The following is a 17810-nucleotide window of genomic DNA, read 5'->3' on the forward strand; positions in this document are numbered from 1 at the left end:
CCACCTGGCAGATAAGTTGTGGTACTGTGTTTTTTATATTTGCAAGAATTGAAAATCCCCAAGTGTACAATCTATTACAAGAGTTAAAAATGTGTGGTATTTGTGGTGATTTTTCAAATGAATGTCGCGCTCATTAACATAATATTTCTATAATGTCAGATAAATAACTATATTTAAAAGCCCTATTTTATCAATATTATACAATACTATACAATATCATCCCTATTTCCTTGTCTCATTAACAGCAAAATATAGTTTAATTCTCTTTGAAACAATGAAAACATTTTTTTAAATAGATTTATGAATTTCCTGAACTAACATTTTTGAATAATTATTAATTTTACTAGTGAGCTATCAAGAATTCAAAGGGCCATGATAAGTAGACATTTCTTAATGCTTAAAAAAAAGAAATGTTAATTATGAGTCTGATTGTCATTGTGGACATTGGACTTTTTCTACGGAAATAATGCGCTGCAATGCTGAGAATTATATTCTGCACTCTATATCCTACCCTTTGCTCTATCTATTACACTTGAGCCTGACCTGTTTGTATTTATGTATGATATATCTGACCTGTTTAAATAGCATGCAAAACAAAGATTTCCAAAACAAGAAAACACGTGACAATAATAAACCTAAACATATTCAAAAATGATGGCAGCAGGCTTGCTTAGTCTAAATACATTCTAAGTTATTGTTGCATTTCAAATTATGATTAAATTCAAGCACAACAGCATGAAGGGCTCTGAATAAAGCCAGATGCCAGTGGAAAACCAAACAGGATCTTTCTCCAAGTGACAGTTTCAAAGTACCATGATTATGCACTATCTCAGTACAACAATATCAAAATGCATTGTCATAACAAAAACATATAGTGTCAGTTACAGAGCAGAAGATTGTATTGTAGAGTATAGCTGAAGAGTACAGAGGAGATTTACTAGAATGTTGCCTGGGTTTCAACAACTAAGTTACAGAGAAAGGTTGAATAAGTTAGGTCTTTATTCTCTGGAGCGCAGAAGGTTAAGGGGGGACTTGATAGAGGTCTTTAAAATGATGAGAGGGATAGACAGAGTTGATGTGGACAAGCTTTTCTCTTTGAGAATAGGGAAGATTCAAACAATAGGACATGACTTCAGAATTAAGGGACAGAAGTTTAGGGGTAACATGAGGGGGAACTTCTTTACTCAGAGAGTGGTAACGGTGTGGAATGAGCTTCCAGTGGAAGTGGTGGAGGCAGGTTTGTTGGTATAATTTAAAAATAAATTGGATAGGCATATGGATGAGAAGGGAATGGAGGGTTATGGTATGAGTGCAGGCAGGTGGGACTAAGGGAAAATAATTGTTCGGCACGGACTTGTAGGGCCGAGATGGCCTGTTTCCGTGCTGTAATTGTTATATGGTTATATGGTTATATAAGCAAATTAGGTAATAAGACACCATACTGGAAGTACTAAGCAGAGCAGGCAGAAACCATGGAGAGAGAAATAAAGAACAAAAAAAAAAGAATAAAGGTAAAATCACGTGGCAGGAGTATAATATCAATCACAAATTAGAAATGGATATAGGCAGATTTCTCACAAATACAGAAAAACTATGACAGCAAGTGTCGGGTAGTTAAATTACCTGAATATTAATTAAGATACAATGATTTCAAGAGTGTTTCAGGCTCAGAATTCATAAATTGTTTAGTTAATATGTAAAAAAATCCAAAAAGAGAGAATGCATATTTAGATTATATATTTTTAGGAAATGATACTGCAGCTGTGAACAGTACTAGTGAAGAGTATTTTTGTGGTTGTGATATTGATTTAGTCAGATTTATCACAGTAATGGAAAAGGACAAATAGAAAATAGAAGTTAAGGTTCTAAATTTGATGAATGCCAAATGTGACCGAAGTAGGTTGGAAACAACTATGAGGTGGCACATTGGTGCAGCAGTAGAGTTGCTGACCAAGGCTTGATCCTCACTACGAGTGCTGTCTGTGCAGAGTTTCTACGTTCTCCCTATGAACACATGGGTTTTCTCTGGATGCTCCGGTTTCCTCCCACACTCCAAAGATGTACAGGTTTGTAAATTGTCCCTTGTGTGTAGGATAGTGCTAGTGTACGTGGTGATCACCGGTCGGCGTGGATTTGGTGGCCAAAGGGCCTGTTTCCGTGCTACTTTTCTGAGGTGTAAAATAAACTACTTGAAGGTACATAAGGCTCAAATCAATGGGAGGTATTCAGGAATGAAATTCAAGATATGCAGGGTGCAAGATTCCCACAAAGAATAAAAGTAGAACTGTCATATCTAGAGACGCTGGATGATAAGATGCAGAGAGGGAAAGGCAAGGCAACAAAAATAAGCTTTGACGAATTCCAATGTCTTAATACTGCAGAAAGCTTGGAATATTGTCAAAAATAAAATACTAAAAATAAAAGTGTTCAGGAAAGCAAATAGAGGGCATGAAAATTACCGACAAGTAAAAACAATAAAGACAATAATGAAAGTTGAAAGAAGGGCTTTGACAAACCAATCTGGAATCGTCCCTACAGAGGTAGAGAATATTTGTCAAATTTTAGAAACATAGAAACATAGAAAATAGGTGCAGGAGTAGGCCATTCGGCCCTTCGTGCCAGCACCACCATTCACTGTGATCATGACTGATCATCCACAATCAGTACCTCGTTCCTGCCTTCTCCCCATATCCCTTGACTGCTATCTTTAAGAGCTCTATCTAACTCTCTTGAAAGCATCCAGCGAATTGGCCTCACTGCCTTCTGAGGCAGAGAATTCAACAGTTTCACAACTCTCTGGGTGAAAAAGCTTTTCCTCATCTTCGTTCTAAATACTCTACCCCTTATTCCCAAGTCGGAAACATGTTTCCTGCCTCTCGCGTGTCCAATCCCTTAATAATCATATGTTTCAATGAGATATCCTCTCATCCTTCTACATTCCAGTGTATACAAGCCCATACTCAACCCCTCATGTTATGAAGGCCAACATGTCATTAGCTTTCTTCACTGCCTGCTGTACCTGGATGCTTACTTTCAGTGACTGATGAACAAGGACACCCAGATCTTGTTGTACTCCCCTTTTTCCTAACTTGATACCATTCAGATAATAATCTGCCATCCTGTTCTTGCCACCAAAGTGGACAACCTCACATTTAACTACATTAAACTGAATCTGCCATGCATTTGACCACTCACCCAACCTGTCCAAGTCATCCTGCATACTCATAGCATCCTCCTCACAGTTTACACTGCCACCCAGCGTTGTGTCATCTGCAAATTTGCTAATGTTACTCTTAATCCCTTCATGTAAATCATGAATGTATATTGTAGATAGCTGCAATCCCAGCACCGAGCCTTGCGGTACCCCACTAGTCACTGCCTGCCCTTCTGAAAGGGACCCGTTAATCCTTACACTTTGTTTCCTCTGCCAACCAATTTTCTATCCATATCAGTACACTACCCCCAATACCATGTGCTCTAATTTTGCCCACTAATTTTGTCCTTACGTGGGACCTTATCAAAGGCTTTCTGAAAGTCTATGTACACTACATCCACTGGCTCTCCCTTGTCCATTTTCCTAGTTACATCCTCAAAAAATTCCAGAAGATTAGTCAAGCCCTTGGTAAATCCATGCCGACTCGGACCGATCCTGTTACTGTTATCCAAATGTGCCGCGATTTAATCTTATATAATTGACTCCAGCATCTTCCCCACCACCGATGTCTGGCTAACAGGTCTATAATTCCCTGTTTTCTCTCTCCAGCCTTTCTTAAAAAGTGGGATAACATTAGCTACCCTCCAATCCACAGAAACTGATCCTGAATCTATAAAACATTGGAAAATGATCACCAATGCATCCACAATTTCTAGAGGCACTTCCTTAAGTACCCTGGGATGCAGGCCATCAGGCCCTGGGGATTTACCAGCCTTCAGTGCCATCAGTCTACCCAACACCATTTCCTGCCTAATGTGAATCTCCTTCAGTTCCTCCGACACCCCAGATCCTCTGGCCACTAGTGCATCTGGTAGATTGTTTGTGTCTTTCTTAGTGAAGACAGATCCAAAGTACCTTTGCAACTCATTTGCCATTTCCTTGTTCCCCATAATAAATTCACTGTTTCTGTCTTCAATGGATCCACATTTGTCTTAACTAATTTTTTCCTCTTCGCATACCTAAATAAGCCTTTACTATCCTCCTTTATATTCTTGGCTAGCTTACCTTCGTACCCCATCTTTTTCTCTTTCCAGTCAACTTTGGCCAGCTCCTCCCTTGTGCCTCCATAGTCCCCTTTGCTCAACTGTAGTGACACTTCCAATTTTCCCTTCTCCCTCACAAATTGTAGATTAAAATTTATCATATTATGGTCACTACCTCATAATGGCTCCTTTACCTCGACTGCCCTTATCATCAATGATTTAGATGAAGGGATTCAAAGTAACATTAGCAAATTTGCAGATGACACAAAGCTGGATGGCAGTGTGAACTGTGAGGAGGATGCTATGAAAATGCAGGGCGACTTGGACAGGTTGGGGGAGTGGGCAGATGCATGGCATTTGCAGTTTCATGTGGATAAATGTGAGGTTATCCACTTTGGTAGCAAAAACAGGAAGGCAGAGTACTATCGTAATGGTGTTAAGTTGGGAAAAGGGAAAGTACAACGGGATCTGGGGGTCCTTGTTCATCAGTCAATGAAAGTAAGCATGCAGGTACAACAGGCAGTGAAGAAAGTGAATGGCATGTTGCCCTTTTTAAGAAGAGGAGTAGAATATAGGAGCAAAGAGGTCCTTCTGCCGTTGTATAGGCCATAGTGAGACCACACCTGGAGTATTGTGTGCAGTTTTGGTCCTCTAATTTGAGGAAGGACATTCTTGCTATTGAGGGAGCGCAGCGTAATTTTACATGGTTAATTCCCGGGATGGCGGGACTGTCATATGCTGAGAGAATGGAGTGGCTGGGCTTGTATATTCTGGAATTTAGAAGGATGAGAGGGGATCTTATTGAAACATATAAGATTATTAAGGGTTAGAGGCAGGAAACATGTTCGCGATTTTGGGGGAGTCCAGAACCAGAGGCCACAGTTTATGAATAAGGGGTAAGCCATTTAGAACAGAGACGAGGAAACACTTTTTCTCACAGAGAGCTGTGAGTCTGTGGAATTCTCTGCTTCAGAGGGCGGTGGAGGCCAGTTCTCTGGATACTTTCAAGAGATATTATATCAGCTCCCACACCATACTTGGCAGCAAGTTCAAGTTAAAAATTGACGGATATCGTAGTGGAACAAAGGATATCTGGAGTGTATTCTAAAGATCATCAAAGGTGTTAAAAAAAAATCCTTTCCTTCATTAGCTGAGGCATTCAATATAAGAGCATGGAAATCATGCTAGAATTTAACACAACATTACCTTGACCTCACCACGATTACTGCTTACAAATCTTGTCATTACATATTGGGAAAAATCCACTGGAGAGCAGATTTACAAGGAAGTTGCTGGACGTTGAAATTCATAACTATAAGGAAAGAGGCTAAAAAGATAACCAAAATGTAATACATTTTGCAGTCTTGAGGGTGGCACAATGGAGCAGCTGGCAGAGCTGGTGCCTTAAGGGGTTGTCCCACTTGGGCGACCTAATCTGCGAGTTTAGAAGAGTTTAGCCTTCGACCTTCAAACTCACAGCATGGTCGACACGTGGTCCTCGGAGGTCATATGAGGTCACTGGAACGCTCCTTCATGCTCGAGGGAAGTTCCACGTACCCGTGGCCTCAGCTAGGTCAGGGAATAATTTTCAGCATGCTGAAAAATTTGTTCGGCATGGTTCTTTTTGACTCGTAGTGCAGTGGAGTGGGGTCGCTATTTAATTACAGGCAGTCGAGGGCACCCGTAGGCAATCTCCTTCGCTGACCGGGCATTTTGATTGGCTCATTGGAGATTTCAGGACCAGGGAAAACCGACCGGTAATGTAAAATGCCCGCTAAACTTTATTATACTTCTTAAAAGTGTCTCCACTCCTTCTCCCCCCTTCTCCCCCCTCTTCTCACCACTTCTCCTCTCCTTCTCGCCACTTCTCCCCCTTCTCTATCCTTCTCTCCCCTTCTCTCTCCTTCTCTCCCCTTCACCCCCCCCCCCCCCCCCACCCCCCCATCCCCTCCACCCTCCACGCTCTCTAAAGGACTTACCGTACACTGTGGCAGCCGTTTACCTTCCACTTCATCATGCAGACAGCGCTTCCCCGCTTTCCCTGTGATGTGTTTGTGTGTGTGCGTGGGCGGTTTCAACGCAGACGGTCGAACCAGCTCGAGGCTTTCCAGGCGAGTGCCCTCGAGCTTGAAGGTTGAAGACACTCTTCTTAACTCGCGGATTAGGTCGCACAAGTGGGACAGCCCCTTTACTGTGCCAGACACCCGTGTTCGATTCAGACCTCAGGTTCTGTCTGTGTTTAAAATGAACACATTTTACTAAGCAGAGGGATCAAGAACAAAAGAATGGTGATAAAGGATAATTAGACAGATGAGTAAGTGGTAGCAATCTGGAACTCACAGCGTAAATGTGTGGCAGCACCTTATCACATTAAAACAAATGCAGTACTTGGAGCTGTATCTGAGGAGTGTACCTGCTGAATTGCAGACCAAGTGCTATAAGTGAGGATTAGGCTGGATAGTCCTTTTAGATTTTGGATATAATGTGTTGAATAGCCTCATTTTGTGTCAGAAATTTTCCATAATGCTAGAATTCTACAAAAATGTTTTAGAAAGAAAATACACATGCTCTTCCTATAATATTTTCATTAATTAAGATGCCTCCAATAAGAAGCAGAATCGTTTGTGTTTGTTTTCTAAACATTTCTACTCGTATAATGAGCAAGGAAGTGCAAGAGACAAAAAACCTCCTTCTTTCATCTCCGCAACATCGCCAAACTCAGACCCTCTCTCACTCCGCCTGCTGCTGAAAGACTCATCCATGCCTTCATCTCCTCCCGACTGGACTATTGCAACTCACTTCTCCTTGGCATCAGCTCCACCTACATTAACCGACTCCAACTGGTCCAGAACGCAGCCGCCCGACTCATCACCCACACCAAATCCTGGCATCACATCACTCCAGTCCTCAAAAAACTTCACTGGCTTCCCATCTCCCACCGGATCACCTACAAAATCCTGGTCCTCACCTACAAAGCCCTCCACCATCTGGCCCCCACATATCTCATTGACCTCCTCTCCCCCTACCAACCCTCACGGTCCCTCAGATCCACATCAGCCGGTCTCCTCTCCATCCACAAGTCCAACCTCCGCAGTTTTGGGGACAGAGCCTTCTCCAGGGCAGCTCCCAGGCTCTGGAACTCCCTCCCCCAACTGATCCGCAATTCCGTGTCCCTCCCCATCTTCCAGTCCCGCCTCAAGACCCATCTCTTCACCTCTGCCTATCCTTAGCCCCACGTCCCCGTCCCTTTTCATCTGTGCATTAATTGCCTCATGCTGTGTTTTGTATTGAATTCTGTCTTTACTTTGTGTACTAGTCATGTCTCTACTATTTATTTCATTCCCCTTACATGTTTTTCCTATACATGCTTAATTTTTGTAAGGTGTCCTTGAGACTCTTGAAAGGCGCCCATAAATAAAATGTATTATTATTATTATTATTATTTTAATATCATTGTCCAATATAATTTGCAGCTCTCTTCAATGTGTCTGACAGCTGCTTTTCATTAAGCTCATGACTGGCAAACTACTTAACAAACATTCCAGGATAATGTTTTTTTTCCCCTCTCCTTTATTAATAAAATTTCACCCTTATAAATCTATAAATTAGGATGTTGTGTAGAAGCTATCAGATGTACCAGTTGGCTTCTTTCCTTGGCTATTTAATATAGTACATTTAGTATCCTTGTAGTAACTTATAATTTCTGGTTAAAAACATGGTGATCCCCAGGTATTCAACCACAATCCACTCCATTGTGGTGGTTGAAAAAACTGCCATCTGTTTCAGGATGTCATGGGTTTGTGTTTGTTTACAGACTGGTTTCCTTCAGGAAGTGCTGTGTGTTCCCAAAGCTACCGGTCACATTGCCCTGTCAGCCAAAATTTGATTAACAAGTGTTGTTATCAACATGATTTGCAGGAACAGCCAAACACGGGTTCTAAATTTATCAAAATACATTGCATTTTCTTTCACATCAGAAAATATTACTTGCATTCATATAACTCAAGTAAATCCAGAATCAATGAGAACCACTCAACAATTTGGTTCACTGAAGCAAGACAAAAACAAACTTTCACAGAGCCGTTGTGATAACATCACTTTACTGGTAATCCAAAGAATTGGACCAGTGATCCAAAGATATGAGTTCAAATGACACCTTAGCACCTGGGAGATTTCAATTCATTTAACTGAACAATGTTAGGTTTGCATCAAATTATGAAGATGGCAGATTGATGTAAAACTAGTTGTCTTATTTTGTGTTTTCATGGGAAAGATGTCTGCTGCCTGGTTTATATAAGCTACAATGATGTGGTTGACTCTTCTGTACCATCTGCATTGGTTCACAAACCATTCATTTGTACAATAGAAAACAATATTAATAAAACCAGATAGACCACCCAGTATCCACCAGGCACCAGTCTTTGACATTCAAAGCACAGTCAACCCTTCAAAGTCTTTCTCATTAACACTTGAGAGACGCCTAAATTGGGAAAGTTATTTCACAGAAAAAAAGCAACTTCTCCATTACTGGCTACTTCCCCTCCACTCATTCTGCACATTACAACCCAAAATTCATCCATTTCCCTTCAGAGATGCTGCATGACACGCTGAGTTCTTCCAGCAGGTCTCCATTTTTTGCTACAGATTCCAGCATCTGTGGTCTCTTGTACCTTCAGCTCATTCACTACTATCCCTGGATGGATTATTTATCAACAGGCAGACAGACCCGCCATAGGTAACAGCACGAATACTGTTGGGTCAAATGGTGCTGGGAGTCCTAAGTCTGTCACAGAATAATAGTCACAAGGGGTCCCATGTTCACATGGAAGGGCTGGTCCCCCAACGCAATATTCCACCTCTCCACCAATTCCAATATTGCTGGGGGGCTTTCTGTAGTGCTAGTATGGATATTTTGGGCCAAAAGGACTCGTTTCCAGAGGGCTAGCATGGACATTGTGGGCCAAATGGATTCTTGGGCTGACAGTCACTTAGGTCTGGTGGGCTGGCAGCTCAGTCACTCAGGCCTGGTGGGCAAGCAGCTCAGAAGCTGCCAGAAATTCTGCCCAAAACAGGCGAGAAACTCAGTGAGAGAGAAGGGGGAGAGAGTGAAGAATCAATTTTAGACATTTTTCATCTTTTTCTGCAGATCACAGCAATGAAGGAGGAAGGTGTATCCTGACCTGGATCTCACATGGAGCAAATGAAGGGAGGGAGAAAAATACTGGGGTGAGGTTTAATACTTGCAGGGGGAGTACTTACTGATGGGCCGAAGGGACTCCTGGGCTAGTACAAGCCTGATGGACCAAAGGGTTTTAAAAAAATAAATCTGAGTGAAATCTCAGTGAAAGGCACTTTTTCTGGACTTTTCCTGGCCTGGCACGGGCTTATTGGGCCAAAATGCTCCTCCTGGGCTAATACAGGTATTTTGGGCAAAAAGGACTGGTTTCTCGGCTAATAAGAGCCTTGTGGGCTGAAATGAGTGGTTTCAGAGAGGCCAAACAACTCATTTCATTTCATTTCCAATTGCATTGCAGTTTCAAGCACAGGGCAGGCTGAATAGCTCATTGCATTTTCATTTCACTTCCATTGCCATTGCAGTTTCAAGCAGAGGGCAGGCCAAGCCAAACAGCTCATTGCATTTTCACTTCATTTCCATTGTCATAGCACTTTCTAGCACAGGGCAGGCTCAAGCCAACAGCTGATTGCATTTTCACTTCATTTCCATTGCCATTGCACATTCAAGCACAGGGCAGGCTCAAGCCAAACAACTGATTGCATTTTCATTTCATTTCCATTGCCATTGCACTTTCAAGCACAGGGCAGGCTCAAGCCAAACAGCTGTTTGCATTTTTACTTCATTTCCATTGCCAATAGACAATAGACAATAGACAATAAGTGCAGGAGTAGGCCATTCGGCCATTCGGCCATTCCAGCCAGCATCGCCATTCAATGTGATCACGGCTGATCATCCCCAATCAGTACCCCGTTCCTGCCTTCACCCCATATCCCCTGACTCCACTATTTTTAAGAGCCCTCTTAAGAGCCCTCTAGCTCTCTCTTGATAGCATCCAGCGAACGTGCCTCCACCGCCCTCTGAGGCGGTGGAGGCACCCTTGTTAAACCCTTAACAATCTTATATGTTTCAATGAGATATCCTCTCATCCTTCTAAACTCCAGAGTGTACAAGCCCAGCTGCTCCATTCTCTCAGCATATGACAGTCCCACCATCCCGGGAATTAACCTTGTAAACCTACGCTGCACTCCCTCAATAGCAAGAATTTGTTGCATTGTGTTCAGTTTCGGTCACCATGTTATAGGATATATGTTATTAAGCTATCAAGGATGCAAAGATTTACGAGGATATTGCCTAGACTCGAGGGCCTGTGCTACAGGGAGAGGTTGAGCAAGCTAAGACTATTCCTTGGAGTGCAGGAAGATGAGGGATGATCTTATAGAGGTGCATAAGATCATGAGAGGATTAGATAGAGTAAATGCCTAGAGTCTTTTACTCAGAGTGGGGGAATCATTAACCAGAAGACCTAGACTTAAGGTGAGGGGGGAAACATTTAATAGGAACCTGAGGGGCAATGTTTTTACACAGAGGGTGCCAGGTAGTGGCGGAAGTGGCGGCGCTGTTGAACGGCTGCGGCTCGCCTGCAGTCCATCTGTTTTTACTTTTTTGTGTTGTTTTTTTTGTGTTGTTTAGTTAAACTTTTGGTTATTAGGTTGTGTTATGTGTCTGGGGGGGGGGGGGCTGAAACAGGGCTTTCTGTCTCTCCCTTCGGGGGAATGCGACTTTTTCTTGTCGTATCCCCCTTCTCTGCCTCCGTCTGCGCTGAGGCCTAATGGCGGAGCTGGCGGCCTCCAACCTGCGACCGACCTCGAGGCTCCGGAGGTAGAGCCAGCCAGGACTCACCAACGCGAGGCTGGCCGTCTTCGAGCTGTGGCGGCGTTCGGGCACTCCAGTGGCAGTGGCACGACTCAGCGCTCCGGTGAGGGCGGCCCGGCACGGGGCTGGGACGGTGCTGGCTGAGATGCTCCGGTGGCAGCGGCACGACTCGGCGCTCCGGTGAGGGCGGCCCGGCGCGGGGCTGGGACGGTGCTGGCTGAGATGCTCCGGTGGCAGCGACACGACTCGGCGCTTCGGTGAGGGTGGCCCGGCGCGGGGCTGAGACGCTCCGGTGGCAGCGGCATGACTCGAGGCTGGGACGGCGCTCCCGTGAGGGCGGCCTGGCTTGGGGCTGGGACGGCGCTCCGGTGGCTGAGGCGGCCCGGCGCGGGGCTGAGGCGGTGCTCCGGTGGCTGTGGCGGCGTTCTGGCGGCGGCGACCTGAATCCGGGGCTCGGCCGCGGGCCAATGAACGACATCATCGGGAGCTCACGGGTAACAGACTGGTGCCTGTTTTCCGGAGCTCCCGCGGCAACAGCTACGTCCGCTGGACTGGAGGGCGGCAGCTTCGACCACCCCGGGCCGCGGAGCTTGAACCGGCCCATTCGCGGAGCTCGGTGAGCTGCGGGACTGACTTACCATCGCCCGGTGGGGAATCGCCTCAGCGCAGAGGGAGAAGAGGAGGGAAGAGACAGTAACCCAAAGATTTTTGCCTCCATCACAGTGAGGAGGTGCCTGGTGAACTCACTGTGGTGGATGTTAATTTGTGTTTATTGTGTGTTTTGTTGTTTATTATTACATGTATGGCTGCAGGCAACGACATTTCATTCAGACCGAAAGGTCTGAATGACAAATAAAGGATCTAAGTCTAAGTAAGTCTTTGGTATATATAACGGGTTGCAGGAGGAAGTAATTGAGGCAGGTACTATCAAAATGTTTAAGAATCATTTGGACAGGTACATGGATAGGGGAGGTTTGGAGGGATATGGGCCAAACGCAGGCAGGAGGGACAAGTGTAGATGGGACATGTTAGTCGGTGTGGGTAAATTGGGCCGAAGGGCCTGTTTCCATGCTGTATGACTCTACAACACTTTGACTCTATGAGGAAAGATAAAGTTACCTACAAATCTACTATTCCTACATGGGAGAGGGCAAAGCTTGGTTAAAGGTTTTAACATTTTTTTTTAAAAGGTTAACGACTTTGGGAGAACTGGGGATGGGGACTGGACATTGTGCCTTCCCCCACAGTGGTAACCATTGTGGGGGGATGATTTTTTGTGTGTACTGTGAATATGTTAGTTTGTGTCCAAGATGGCTGTAGGAAGGGAGAGTGGACGCTGGCGCGGTTTAGCTGCCGCTGCTCTCTCTTCACATTGTGTTTTTGATTTTTTGTCTTTGGAGCGAATTCTGTCTTTAATTTGTGTATTGGTGATGTCCTTATTATTTATTTTACTCCGACTATATGTTTTTTCTCTCTTGTTAATTTCTGTAAGGTGTCCTTGAGACTTTGAAAGACGCCCGCAAATAAAATTTATTATTATTATTATTATTATTAAAGGAAATTGGGAAGGACTGACTGATGTGTTCATGGGTGATCCTTCTGCAATCAGCGGCCAATATTCTATTAACTTTACGATAGTTATGGATAAAGAGAGAGTGGACTGCGAGTTAAAATTCTGAAATGAGGCAAGGCCATCTTTGATGGTATTAGACAGGAACTTGCTCATGTTGATTGGAGGTTGTTTGCAGGAAAAGGAACATCTGGAAAGTGAGATACTCTTAAAAATGTGATGACAAGAGTTCAGGCCATGCATGTTCTTGTAAGAGTGAAGGGCAAGGGTATAAGGAAGCTTGGATGACAAGAGATATTGCGGCATTGGGCAGAAAGAAGGAGTTTAACACAGATAAGTACGAGTTGTTGCATTTTGAGAAGTCTAACCAGGGCAGAACCTACACAGTGAATGGCAGGGTTCTAAGAAACGTTGCAGAGCAGAGGGATCTAGGAGTGCAGGTACATAATTTGTTGAAAGTGGCATCACAGGTAGATAGGGTGGTCAAGAAGTCCTTTGGCACATTAGCTTTCATCAGTCAGAGTATTGAGTATAGAAGTTGGGAGGTCATGATACAGTTGAACAAGATGCTAGTGAGGCCACATTTAGAGTATTGTGTTCAATTATGATCACCCTGATATAGGAAAGATGTTGTTTAGATGGAAAGGATGCAGAGAAGATTTATGAGGATGTTGCCAGGACTTGAGGGCCTAAGCTATATGGAGAGATTGAGTACGTTAGGACTTAATTAATTGGAGCGCAGAAGGACGAAGGTTGATCATATAGAGGTACAGTATATAGGATCATGAGAGGAACAGATAGGGTTAGTACCCAGGGTAGGAGTATCAATAACTAGAGGACATAAGTTTAAGGTGAGAGGGGAAAATATTTAATAGGAACCTGAGTGGCAATTTCTTTACACAAAGGGTAGTAGTAGTAATATGAAATGAGCTGCCAAAGGAAGTAGTTGAGGCAGGTACTATCACAATGTTTAAATACTATTTGGATAGGTCCATTGATAGGATAGGTTTAGAGGGATATGGGCCAAACACAGGCAGGTGGGACATTATTCTAGATGGTGCATTATTCTCGGTTTGGGCAAGTTGGACCAAAGGGCCCTTTTCCACACTGTATAACTCTATGATTCTGAAAAAAGATCATCTCTTAGCCTCCTACGCTTCGAGCAATAAAGTCCTAAGCTGCCCAATCTATCCCTACCGCTTAGGCGGTCAATCCTCGTAAGTCTTCTCTACACTCCTTCCAATTTAATTACATCTTTCCTATAGCAGGTTGACCAAAGCTGAATAAAATATTCCAACTGTGGCCTCACCAATGTGTTGTAAAACTGTAACATAACGTCCCAACTTTTCGGCCCGAAACGTTGCCTATTTCCTTCGCTCCACAGATGCTGCTGCACCCACTGAGTTTCTCCAGCATAAATTTTGTGTACCTTCGATTTTCCAGCATCTGCAGTTCCTTCTTAAACATTCTATTCTCAATTCCCTGACTGATGAAGGCCAACATACCAAGAGCCTTCATCACTACCCTATCTATCTGCAATGCCACTTTGAAGAACAATGTACTTGGTCTCCTAGATCCATCTGCTCTACAACAATTGACACCTTAATCTTCAAACACTCTTTTTTCAAAGCAACCAAAGGCTGTCCTGGCATATTGTTGATTGCCTTCTTCAGCAAGAGGTGGCTCTCATGTTATGCTAAGCTTTGTTCAGGAGAGTCTCTCAAATGGATTTTTTTTGTTGGGCAATTTATTTAGCGGCAGAGTAGGTTTATGAGTTAATTCATCTTCTGGCTGCGAACTGTAAATCTCATTTTCATGTGTAGTAATTTGGAGCTTGTCTTGTGACTGAGCGCATATGTGAGAATTCACTGTATGCTGTAACTCAAGTGAAGTTTTTCAAGTTCAAGTTCAAGTGAGTTTATTGTCATGTGTCCCTGTATAGGACAATGAAATTCTTGCTTTGCTTAAGCACACAGAAAATAGTAGGCATTTACTACAAAACAGATAAATGTGTCCATATACCATGATATAAATATATACACACATGAATAAATAAACTGATAGTGCAAATAACAGAAAGTGGTTGGTAATAATCAGAGTTTTGTCCGAGCCAGGTTTAATAGCCTGATGGCTGAGGGGAAGTAACTATTCCTGAACCTGGTTGTTGCAGTCTTCAGGCTCCTGTACCTTCTACCTGAAGGTAGCAGGGAGATGAGTGTGTGGCCAGGATGGTGTGGGTCTTTGATGATACTGCCAGCCTTTTTGAGGCAGCGACTGCGATAAATCCCCTCGATGGAAGGAAGGTCAGAGCCGATGATGGACTGGGCAGTGTTTACTACTTTTTGTAGTCTTTTCCTTTCCAGGGCGCTCAAATTGCCGAACCAAGCCACGATGCAACCGGTCAGCATGCTCTCGACTGTGCACCTGTAGATGTTAGAGAGAGTCTTCCTTGACAATCCGACTCTCCGTAATCTTCTCAGGAAGTAGAGGCGCTGATGTGCTTTTTTGATGATTGCATTAGTGTTCTCGGACCAGGAAAGATCTTTAGAGATGTGCACGCCCAGGAATTTGAAGCTCTTGACCCTTTCAACCATCGACCCGTTGATATAAATGGGGCTGTGGGTCCCCCTCCTACTCCTTCCAAAGTCCACAATCAGTTCCTTGGTTTTTGCTGGTGTTGAGGGCCAGGTTATTGCGCTGGCACCATATGGACAGTTGCTCGATCTCTCTTCTGTACTCTGACTCATCCCCATCAGTGATACGCCCCACAATAGTGGTGTCGTCAGCGAACTTGATGATGGAGTTCGCACTGTGGTTCGCTACGCAGTCATGAGTATAGAGTGAGTACAGCAGGGGGCTGAGCACGCAGCCTTGAGGTGCTCCCGTGCTGATTGTTATTGAGGCTGACACATTTCCACCAATACGAACAGACTGTGGTCTGTGGACGAGGAAGTCAAGGATCCAGTTGCAGAGGGATGCGCAGAGACCCAGTTCTGCGAGTTTGGTAACCAGTTTGGAGGGGATGATTGTGTTAAATGCCGAGCTGTAATCAATGAATAACAGCCTGACATATGAGTTTTTGTTGTCCAAGTGGTCCAGTGCGGAGTGGAGGGCCAGCGAGATCGCATCCACCGTTGATCTGTTGTGGCGGTACGCGAACTGCAGTGGGTCCAGGTTTTTGTCGATGTAGGAGTTGATTTGCTCCATGATCAACCTCTCAAAGCACTTCATCACCACCGGCGTTAGTGCCACTGGTCGATAGTCATTGAGGCATGTCACCTTACTCTTCTTGGGCACCGGTATAATTGATGCCCTTTTAAAGCAGGTGGGGACCTCAGACCTCAGAAGTGAGAGGTTGAAAATGTCCGTAAAAACTCCCGCCAGTTGGTCCGCACAGGTTTTTAGAACACGACCGGGTATACCATCAGGACCAGGTGCTTTTCGGGGGTTCACCCCTCTGAAGGATTTCCTGACATCGGCCTCTGTGACTGAGACTGAAATGCCATCGCAGCGAATGGGGGATCGGGAAGGCACATCAGTATTCTCCCTGTCAAAGCGTGCGTAAAACGCATTGAGCTCGTCAGGGAGTGATGTTACACCGGCATTCGAGCTGCCTCCTGGTTTTGCCTTGTAGGAGGTGATTGCATTCAGACCCTGCCACAGCTGCCGAACATCTGTCTCGTCCTCCAGTTTGGAGCAGAAGTCCCTTTTGGCCTTTTTGATGGCCTTACCAAGGTCGTATCTGGTCTTCATGTAGGCCACTGTATCATCGGAGGTGAATGCCCTGTGTCTGGACTTCAGGAGAGTGCGGATCTCAAAGTTCATCCAAGGTTTCTGATTGGGAAACACTCGGAAGGTTTTTGTAGGGATGCAGTCCTCCACACATTTCTTTATGAAGTCTGTAACGACTGTGGCATATTCGTTCAAGTCCGTTGCCGAGTCCTTGAACATTGCCCAGTCTACAGACTCCAAACAGTCCTGGAGTTGTTCTTCTGCCCCCCCCCCCCCCCCCCCCGACCAGCTCTGTGCTGTCCTCACTTCTGGGGGTGCGCTCTTTAATTGCTGCTTGTAGGCAGGAAGAAGCAGCACCGTGGTATGGTCGGATTTACCGAAGTGAGGGCGAGGGATAGAACGATAGGCATTCTTGATGGTGGTGTAGCAGTGGTCGAGGGTGTTAGGTCCTCTGGTGCAGCAGGAGACATGTTGGTGGAAGTTGGGGAGTGATTTCTTGAGGTTCGCCTTATTGAAGTCCCCAGCAATGGTGGTAAATGCCTCGGGGTAAGACGTCTGGTGTTTGTTGACCATGGCCTGCAGCTCCTCCAGTGCCAGATGGACATCTGCCTGGGGTGGGATGTAGACCGCGGTCAGGATAACGGAGGTGAATTCTCTCGGGAGGTAGAAGGGACGGCACTTCACCGCCAGATGTTCAAGGTGTGGAGAGCAGGAGTTGGACAGGACTGCCACGTCGGAACACCACGCAGAGTTGACCATGAGGCAGACGCCCCCTCCTCTCCCTTTCCCAGATGCCAGGGTACGGTCCATGCGGTGGATGGAGAACCCTTCAGGCTGGACCGCTGAGTCTGGGAGCTGGGGGTGAGCCATGTCTCTGTGAAACAGAACACAGAGCATTCCCTCAGCTCCCTTTGATAAAGCAGTCTTGCCCTTAAGTCCTCCACTTTGTTTTCAAGGGACTGTACATTAGCCAGTAGGATAGTTGGGAGAGGGGGCCGGAGGCCCCTGCGCTTCATTCTGACCTGAAGTCCTGCCCGACGGCCACGTTTCCGGACACAATGGAGGCTTCCCCTTTGTTTCCAGGTACTGTACTTGCTGTACCTGCTGTTTCTGCGGACCTGCGCTGGAACGGGGATTCCCTCACAGACGGCAGCTCCAGCTCCGTAACGAACGGGGATTACCTCAAAGTCGGCAGCTTCAGCTCCGTTGTTCCTGGGAGATCCAGCCCGTCGGCTCTGGGGGTCATCCCGGGGTTTCAAGGTACAGTACCTGGGATCCGCAGTCGGGTCGGGAGTTCCACAGCCAGTGTGGGAAAGTTTAAAGTCCTGGGTTCCCGCAGCTGCGGGAGCTCGCGAAATTGCGAGAGCCTTGAGGATCTCAAGCAGCTTGTCCGAAACGGCACCGATTTCTGCCGTTTTTCTG

Source organism: Amblyraja radiata, chromosome 1 (assembly GCF_010909765.2).
Source record: "Amblyraja radiata isolate CabotCenter1 chromosome 1, sAmbRad1.1.pri, whole genome shotgun sequence".
NCBI lineage: Eukaryota > Metazoa > Chordata > Chondrichthyes > Rajiformes > Rajidae > Amblyraja > Amblyraja radiata.